This window comes from Acomys minous (genome assembly GCF_964271855.1).
Source record: "Acomys minous genome assembly, chromosome: 13".
Taxonomy (NCBI): domain Eukaryota; kingdom Metazoa; phylum Chordata; class Mammalia; order Rodentia; family Muridae; genus Acomys; species Acomys minous.
Genome location: NC_140495.1, coordinates 108,981,083 through 108,989,207, shown reverse-complemented (window position 1 = coordinate 108,989,207; position 8,125 = coordinate 108,981,083). Strand labels below are relative to the sequence as shown.

The window sequence follows — 8,125 nt, the reverse complement described above, 5'->3', positions numbered from 1 at the left end:
TACAAGTACACTTGGCTTAGTTTTAATTTTCAGCTTGGCCTAGAGTCATCTAGTGAAAGAATCTGGGGGAGGGACGGTCTGGAGCAGGTCAGCTTGTGAAGACATCTATGGAGGACCATGTGAGGCGCGAAGCCTCAGGCCACCCACTGTGGGTGTCACGGTGCCCTGGCCTTGGGATCCGAGACTCTGTGCACGTGCACTAGTTTTGCCTGGGGGGATGGTTAAGTCTCACCATCTCGTCTTCCCCACAAGATGGATGGTATTTAACTTGGAACTGTGGGCGAAAATCAACCTTTCTCCTCTAAGTCCTTTTTTGTCCAAGGACCTTTATCACAGCAACAGAAATGAGACTAAAACAGAAACATTCCTAAAACTGACTTGGTGACAAATTTTCACCGTTGGGTTTCTACCCTACTCAAAATACATTTAAGTTTCTCTTTGTATTCTCCTCTGACCCATGAGTTATTTATAAGCAAAGTTCCCAAATATTTGGGGATTTTTTTTCCAAGGATCTTTATTATTAGCTTATAATTTAATTCCATTGTGGTGAGAAAACATTTTTTTTTATTACTTGAATCTTTTTAAACGTGTTGAGAGTCGCCTTACGGAAAGAATATGGCCTATTTTGGTCACTGTTCTCAGGGAGTCTGAGAAGTGTTTGTGCTGCTGGTGTCCACAAGATCACGTGGGTCAGGTGGGCAGTGTTCCTCAAGCCTGACTCATTTTCTATATAATTAAGGAATATTGACACAGCCAATTATGATTTTATATATATATATATATATATATATATATTTGTATGGCTTTCTTTGCTTGGTTGGGTTTTGGGGTTTTTTTTGTTGTTTTTTGCTTGTTTGTTTGTTTGTTTTGGTTTGGTTTTTCAGGATTTTTCTGTGTATCCTTAGCTGTCCTGAACTCACTCTATAGACCAGGCTGGCCTTGAACTCACAGCAATCTGCCTGCCTCTGCTTCCTGAGTGCTGGGATTACAGGTGTGGGCCACTGCACCCGGCTATATCTAGTTTGAAGTTCCACCCATTTTTGCTTCGTAGATTTTTGAAGTTCTGTTACTGAGTGCATATCTGTTTAGAGTCTTGATAAATGGAGGCTGGCGGTGTGGCCCAGTAGATAGAGCCCTCGCCTGACATGCACAACTCTGTGGGTTTGATTCTCAGCCCCACACAAACAGGGCACAAGGGTCACTGCCTGTGAATCCAGCCCTCCGATTAGAAGTTCAAGGTCATCCCTACCTACCTAGTGACCTTGAAACTAGACTGAGCTACCAGACTCAATCTCAAAACCAAGCTGGGGGTGGGGGCCAGCTGGAGAGATGGCTCAGAGGCTAAGGGCACTGGCTGCTCTTCCAGAGGTCCTGAGTTCAATTCCCAGCAACCACATGGTGACTCACAACCATCTATAATAAGATCTGGTGCCCTTTTCTGGCATGCTGGTGTGCATGCAGACAGAATACTGTATACATAATAAATAAAAAACGAGCAAGCAAGCAACAAAAGAATTCTACTGCACCAGGGGTGGTTGTGGTGCATACCTTTTATCCCAGGGTTCAGGAGGCAGAGGCAGGCGGATCTCTGTGAGTTCGAGGCCAGCCTGGTCTACAAAGAGAGTCTAAGACAGCCAAGGCTACACAGAGAAATCCTGTCTCAAAAAACCAAAGAATATAAAATAAATAACACATTTCCATATTTCTCCCATCCAGCACTAATAAGGCCAGCCCCTGCTCGATGCCCAGGTCAGATGGGGTCACATACTTTCAAGGTGGTGTGGCCACTGATGCCATCGGATAGATCTAGTCTTATTTGTTTTGTTTTTGTTTAAGAGTTTTTATTTTTCATTTGTGTCTATGTGTATGTGAATGCAGGTGCTCAAAGAGGCCAGAAGAAGGCGTAGGATGATCCCCTGGGGCTAGAGTTATAGGCAGTTGTAAGCTGCCCAGTTTGCTTGTTGGGAACCAGACTTGGGTCCTTCAGAAAAACAGCAAGCACTCTTGACCATTGTGCCATCTCTACAGACAGACAGACAGACAGACAGACAGACAGACACACACACACACACACACACACACACACACGCATGCACACACATACACACATGCACGCACATACACATATATGCACACACATGCACCCACATACACATATATACAGACACACATACACACACACATACACACATGCATGCACATACACATATATGCACACACATGCACACACATACACATATATGCACACACATACACACACATGCACACGCGCGCGCACACACACATAATATTATGTTATCTCCATTCTCTTTCCTGTTTTGCACACAAGAATCTTCCCACAATATGAATTCATTTCTCCTCCTGACCTTTTGGATTTTATTGTTATACTTTTTACATATACATGTTTTAAACCACACAATATAACATACATTTTTGGTTTAAGTAGCCTTTATGTTTGAAAAAGATATAAACTGTTGCTTAAAATCCCGTGGTTTTGCCCTTGTCCTTTTGGGCAGAGCCAGGGTTCCATCTGGCATTGTTTTCCTCTGTCTGGGAGACGTTAACAACCTCTGCCGGCAATTCTGCTGCTCATAGACGCCTCCAACTCTTGCACGTCTGAAAAAAATCTTTATTATACTTTTTTCTTAAAGATTTCTTTACATTTTTATTTACTTTGCATATGTGTGTCCAGCAAACATGTGCATGCTCGTTGCAGTGCCTGTGTGTGTGTATGCATGTATGTGTGTACGTGTGTGTGTGTGTGTGTGTGTGTGTGTGTGTGTGTGTGTGTGTGTAATGGTCAGAGGCTAGCCTGAAGGAGCTTCTGTCCCTCTGCCAGTCCTGGAGCCTGAACTCAGGCTGTCACGCTTGGCAGCAAGCTCCTTTGTCCAATGAGCCATCCTGCTAGTCCCCTTGGGGAACTTTACTGAATTTAGAATTACAATTCATAACTGGGTATGGTGGCAGTGAGGACATAGAGACTAAGGCAAAGTTTTACGTTCAAAATGAGCTAAAGGGTTACCAGGTCACATCTTGTTTCCCCCTCTCAGGAAGCATCTTCTACCTTGCTGAAAAGTTCTAGAAAACTGTTGTTTCTTTATTCTTGCCCTTCCTTCTTTCTTTCCTCCATATCCTCTTTTTTTTTTTTTTATTTAATTTTATTTTTTGTTTTTCGAGACAGGGTTTCTCTGTGTAGCCCTGGCTGACCTGGACTCACTTTGTAGACCAGGCTGGCCTCGAACTCATAACGATCCGCCTGCCTCTGCCTCCCAAATTCTGGGATTAAAGGCGTGCGCCACCATGCCCAGCCCCCTCCATATCCTCTTAAACACACACACACACACACACACACACACACACACACACACACACACACACACCTTTTGGGTTTTGTTTTGTTTTCTGAGACAGGGTTTTTCTGTAGAGAACTCACTCTATAGAGCAGGCAGGCCTGGAATGCTGGGATTAAAGGCGTGCACCACCATGCCTGGCTTAAAAACACAATCTTTATTTTTTCTTATGTGTATGTTAGCTTGCTTGTCTATACAAGCACCTACCTGAGTGCAGAGCTGCAGAGGCCAGAAGAGGCCGTCAGATCCAACAGACAGGTGTGAGCAGCCGTGTGGGTGCTGGGAACTGAGCCTGGGTCCTCTGGAAGAGCAGTCAGAGCTCTTAACCACCGAGCCATCTCTCCAGCCTCCTTCTTCTTTTCCTTCCTTCCCTTTCCTGCTTCCTCCTCCTTCTAACTCACCAGACAGGAGAGTAAATACAGTCACCATCGCTTTACTTTAGCTGGAAGAAGAAAAAAAAACAAAAATCCTTATTTCTTTTCAATTTTTTTCTTATCTCTTGTAGAGACTACAGCAAAACCCAGGGCCATGGCCGGAACATTTGCTGAATATTTCTGGAATCAATTCATCTTGGTAAGTGCTGTGATAGCTGAGCAAAGTCTCCTTAGAAATTCCATGTTAGGCTGGGCAGTGTCGCTCTGACAAAATACTGAGGGAAGCCGACTTAGGAACGGGACAGCTCCTAGGCGGCAATTTCTCAGCATGGGCAGGCACCCGGTGTGCTAGCTGGCTTTGCCACCTTTCTCATACAGCTTAGGGCAGGATGGCACCACCCACAGTGGCTCTAAGAAAGTGCCCCACTGGGGACTGGGAGATGTTTGGGGGTTGAGCGCAATTGCTAATCATGAAGACGACCCAGGTTCAACTCCTAGTGCCCACGTTGGGTACTTCACGTTGGGGACCTGTGAGTCCAGTTCTGGAGAACGGGAGACCCTCTTCTGGCATCCTCAGGTACGCTCAACGGTGCACAGACAGACGCGCAGGCAAAACGTTTGTACACAATCGGGATGAAAACATACCAGCATGCTTGGCAAGCAATCCGCCTGCAACTGAGCTACATGGCCAGACCTTCCACTGGCCATGTGCCCCAGTTCACAGAAACGGACGAACACGGAGGGAGCACAGCAACAGACAAGGCCACAGCAAGCGTGGTCACCATCAGTCAGTCAGGGCGCATTCGGAGAGTAGGGGGCATGATGGGCGAGTCAGGAAAGTGCCTGCTGCAGAAGCAAGGGACCTCACGTGCAGATCTCCAGCACCCACACATGAGAGGCATGGGGGTCACCCCGGCACTTGTGGGGCGGAGCAGGAAGAAGATAGGCAGATCCCCAGAGGTCACTGGACAGCCTTTCTCACAGTTCTGTGTGCTCCACGCCAACATTAATTTGGAACCCTACATGAATATTTGGGTTTCTTGTCGCCAAATGCTCAGACTCCACAGACGCCCCCCTTCTCCTGGGGGCCTCTTAGGCTCCCTGACCCTGTCTGACGGCAAATCTTGCATATCCTTTTTAGGCCTGTGAGAAGACGTGATTCAACGACGTAAGATTTATTCCAGAAAGGGCCCGCAGAAGGGCTTCGGTGAAAGGAACCAGAGTCTAGTGTCCACTTACAAGCCAGGGCAGTTCCAGGGCAAAAAAGATGGAGGGGGGGGGTTTTTGTACGTAGTTGGCTGCAGGGCGGGTGGGGGTGGGGCGGGGGCGGGGTGGGGTGGGGGCTAAAGACTGCCAGGTGATGATAAACATCTCGTGTATCCGACAGTACCTAGGGCCGATAGGGCGGGGAGGGAACAATCTGGAGAGTTAAGGTGCTTTAATACCGGGAACCAACTAATAACTTTAGTTTTGAAACTTGTCACTGTATAACCAAAATGAAGGTGCTTTACAAAATGGTTAACAACCTGCCAAGGCCGGTTTGAACTTTTCTTCCCGCAGGAAGCCACCATCTCCCCTCCCGACCACCTTTCCTCTCTGCGTCCTCCATCAGGCAGTAACAGCCTTCAGAAGCAGGGCCCGTGGGTGTCAGCCTCAGCCACCACAGAGATCACAACCAACCTGGACCTGCCAGCTGCTTCTCCTGTGCCCAGCCCCCTCCTACGGCCTCTGTGATAACTGTGGGGGTTGGGGGTGCGGGGCTGGACGCAGATCTAGTCACCCTAGAAAGGGCACCAAAGACAGACATGGTTCTATCCAAGTTCAGATGGGTCAGGTTTACAGGAGCAGGGGGGGGGACCCCCAGACAGCTTCTTTACAGAACCTCACTCCATCCCATTCCAGCTGACAACCCCTCCCCCAGCTGCAGGCAGAGCTATCCATTTCTTCTCTCCCCGCCCCCTCCCCTCCCCCCCCCCCCCCAGTTTTTTGAGTCAGGGTTTCTCTGTGTAGCCTTGGCTGTCCTGGACTCACTTTGTAGACCAGGCTGGCCTCGAACTCACAGCGATCCGCCTGCCTCTGCCTCCCGAGTGCTGGGATTAAAGGCGTGCGCCACCACACCCCGCTGAGTTACTCCATTTCTAAGCCACTCCAGCACCTGGGGCTACAGACAGCTAGGAAGGGTCCCACATGTTAGACTAGATGATAGAGGCAGCGTGCAGAGGTGCACCCCTGGAACCTCAGGTAGGGGCTGGACTCCACACCCTCTCCTTCACCAGGCCTGATCTTACTGGGGTCTCATCTGATCATCATGGCTGCCCTGGCTAGGATGGTCACAGCCAGCAAGGATGTGGTACCGTGTATCAAGCCCCAGCACCATCTAAACTGTGGTGCACGCTTGTGACCCTGGCACCGAAGGTAGGAAGATCAGGGGTTCAAGGTCATCTTCAGCTACATAGCAGGTTCAATGCCAGCCTGGGCTACTAGAGACCCTGTGTTTTTGTTGTTGTTGTTTTTGTTTTGTTTTGTTGTAAATCATATTTTTTAGAAAAATAACTCATTTAATTTTATATGTATTGGTGTGAGGGTGTCAGATCACCTGAAACTGGAGTTACAGCTGCCATGTGGGTGCTGGGAATTGAGCCTGGGTCCTAGAGGTTCCTAACCACTGAGCCATCTCTCCAGCCCAAGAGACCTGTCTTATAATGATGATGACAATGACGACCCCGACACAGTCGTCCCACAGCAGCGCCCTCCTTACAAATGGCTTCCTTTATTCCTTGCCCATTCTAAAGGGGGTAATGCCATTATCCCAAATTCCAGACAAGAAATCCAAGGCCCAGAGAATTAGGTCAGTAGCACAAAGCCAGAATTCAGTCGCTGCCATGCTGCTTCCCGGGTCCAGCCCTCTGCCGGGATGCTCAGTGCCCCTCAGGCTAGCAAGCGCCCTGCCACCAGCTCCACTGCCACGTGTGTTGGCTGAATGAAAAACTCAGCGAAGTGCCTCCTGAGGAGACTCCAACAGGGCTCACCCCGGAAGAAAGCACAGATGGGGAGCTGAGGGGTCCACGCCCCTCTCGCACTCCACTCCTCTATAGGGTAAGCAGAGAGCAAGTTGAGGTGATTCTTTTCCTTACTACGCCCTCCCCCCCCCCCCCACCGCGCCCTTCTAGAACCGGCAAGAGGGAGTGAGGAAGGGCAGGAAGGGGTGGGCAGCCAGGCGCGTCCCTTACCCAGATCACTGGTTCCTGACCCCCACCCCACCCCCGCACCTCCCCAAGGCTCAGTCAACCGGATGTCCCTGGAGCTTGCCTGGATCCGGCCTGATTGACCCTTAACTCCCCAAATTAATTTATGGGTTTGCCTCTTGGGTGCCGAAACACAGTCTGGCCACCCGAAATCTAGTAATTATTTTATATAAACATGCCATTTTCTGCCTTGGTGAACTGTAGTCGGTTGGGTCCGCACCGGAGACTCTTGGAAAAAAACTAAGAGCCTCCAAAATCTTCCTCCGAGTGTGTTAACGAAACCAAAATAACCTGTAGCCCTTCAATGGGCCGGGGGCAAACTTACTCCCCGGCATCGCTAAGATGGGGAGGAAGGAAGGCATCATCGCAGCCGTCCTGGCTGCACCCACAGCAGAGAGGACGCAAGGCTGAGGGGGAGGCACGGAGAGCCTGTGGGACCCCGTGTGCCTGCCCTGCTGAGGATAAACAGGATTAGGAATTTTATGCTGTTTAGAAAGGAGGGGCCTGGCAGGCAACGGGGAAAGTCCTGCTTTTTTATTCTTGCTGCCGATTCTGCTCCCCCCGCCCCCCCCCCCCCCCCCGCCCCGTTGAGCTGCACCACAACTCAGGAGGATTAAGGGCCAGAAAATAAGCTGATTGAGCTCCCAGAAGGCCACTGGGTGGATGAATCGGCACCTTTAAATAACATTAATTTCTGAAAGGCCCAGGTTGTTTCCTAAATTGCTGCCCAGAACCTCTGGCTTTCATCTGTTTTTATGGTACCTCTCCAGGTTGTAGAGGCAAGGAGCTGCCTCCGGGCGACAACCAGCATCAGTGACGTTCTTCAGACCCAGTTCAGCCTGGGAGGAATCATTTCCTGCAGGGGGCCCGGAGGGGGTGGGGGAAGAAATTTCTAAGAATCAAGTTATTCTTTAAAAAGAAAAAAAAAAGTCAGTCTGCAGCAGGAACGGCCCCCCACCTCCACGTCCAGGACTGCCCTCCGGAGAACAAGCCACAGAGCCGTGTAACACAGCTGGGACCTCATTTCCTAGGTAGCCCAGGGCTAGCCACTTAACCTCAGTTTCTCCATCCGTAAAATGGGGTTAATAACAGCTGCCCCTGCTCCAGGAGCCCTGGTAGGTTTTAATTGGGTAATGGTTGTGGCGCCCTTTGATGT

General features: G+C 49.5%; 1 long non-coding RNA gene across 1 annotated transcript; it reads right to left on the bottom strand.

Annotated features, from left to right (window-relative positions):
• Positions 1-2,451: 2,451 nt before the first annotated feature.
• LOC311580576 lies at positions 2,452-7,830 on the bottom strand. Its single transcript, XR_014773516.1, has 3 exons — positions 7,732-7,830; positions 3,558-3,792; positions 2,452-2,616 (listed from the first exon to the last, which is right to left on the bottom strand). It is a non-coding gene; the product is annotated as an uncharacterized lncRNA (long non-coding RNA).
• Positions 7,831-8,125: the final 295 nt, after the last annotated feature.